This window comes from Cervus elaphus, chromosome 6 (genome assembly GCF_910594005.1).
Source record: "Cervus elaphus chromosome 6, mCerEla1.1, whole genome shotgun sequence".
Classification (NCBI taxonomy): domain Eukaryota; kingdom Metazoa; phylum Chordata; class Mammalia; order Artiodactyla; family Cervidae; genus Cervus; species Cervus elaphus.
Window position 1 is genome coordinate 42,356,748 of NC_057820.1, and position 1,679 is coordinate 42,358,426.

The following is a 1,679-nucleotide window of genomic DNA, read 5'->3' on the forward strand; positions in this document are numbered from 1 at the left end:
GTTAATCCAAAGCAAATGTGCTTTCTTCCTTCCTCCTGTTCGGGCATTATTTTCCTTCTCTCTCTCAACACACACACATACAATACAACACAACACAGGCAAAGAAAAATACCGTTAGTCAACAGATGCACTGCTAGAATAGAAGTCAAACTGAGAGCTCACAAAGCAAAGAAAAAAGAAAGAAAAAATGTTCCTGACAGTACATAAAGAAGAAGGTGGCTAATTGCCAATTCAAAAAAGAATTATTTAGGTAATAATTTTCAAATCATATGCCATAATTTTATTACTAGAGCAAGGAAATGAATATGTAGAAGCTCAGAGCGAACTGAAGGCTTTCACACCATTTCTGGCTTGTCTAAAACTTCAGGCTCCTCTCTCCTTCACACCTGAGCCAACTGAGCTTATATATAAACACATACCAAGTGCCATGAAACAAAGGCCCCTTTTCTTTAAAGTAGTTGAATATATTTTATTAGCTATACTAAAAATAAAGTGGAAACATTTGTTGCTTATAAGTGTTCAGATTTTAATGAATATTTTGATGCAAGCTACAAAATGCAAACTATGCAAACTTAACCATCGGCTGAATTGTGTTTCCCTAAAATTCATAAGCTGAAGCTCCAATACTTTGGACACCTGATGAGAAGAGCTGACTCATTAGAAAAGACCCTGATGCTATAAGAGATTGAAGGCAGGAGGAGAAGGAGGTGACAGAGGATGAGATGGTTGGATGGCATCCCTGACTCAAGGGACATGAGTTTGAGCAAGCTCTGGGACAGGGAGCTTGGCGTGCTGCAGTCCATGCGATCGCAAACAGTACACGACTGAACAACTGAACAACAAAATTCATATGTTGAAGTCCCAGTGCCTCACATCTGAGAATGTGGCTGTATATGGAAACTGAGTCTTAAAGAAGGAATTATGTTAGAGCGAGGTCATTAGAGCAAGCCCTAATCCAATATGACTGGTGTCCTTGTAAGAAAAGGAGTTTAGGACATACAGACACACCGAGGAAGGCCAGGTGAAGACACAGGGAGAAGCTGGCCATACACAAGCCAGGATGGGGAGCCTCAGAAACCCACCCTGCTCATCCTGTGATCTCTAACCTCTAGCCTCCAGGAGGTAAGAAAATAAATTTCTGTTGTTTAAGTCACCCAGTCTGTGGTAGTTCGTAATGCCAGCCAGAGCAGACTAATATAACTACTAACTTCCTAAATTCATGGCAATAAGCACTTCCTAAATACAAATACTGGTATTACTCACAAAGATCACTTTTCCATAAATATCACCCACAACTAAAGAGAAATATAACTGAGAGAATTTCTTGTAAAATCAATGTAACACATTGTATGGCTGTATATGTATGTGTCTTCTTCCTAAGTCTGGCCGAGTATTTCATAACAGCCTCAGGGGGACAGAAATGGTATATTCAGGAACCCAGGTAGAGTGCTGCAAGTCAGAAAAGTTCAGGACTCATGAGACAAGTGCTCGGGGCTGGTGCACTGGGAAGACCCAGAGGAATCGGATGGAGAGGGAGGTGGGAGGGGGGATCGGGATGGGGAATACGTGTAACTCCATGGCTGATTCATGTCAATGTATGACAAAACCCACTACAATATTGTAAAGTAATTAGCCTCCAACTAATAAAAATAAAGGAAAAAAAAAAAAAAGAAAGAAAG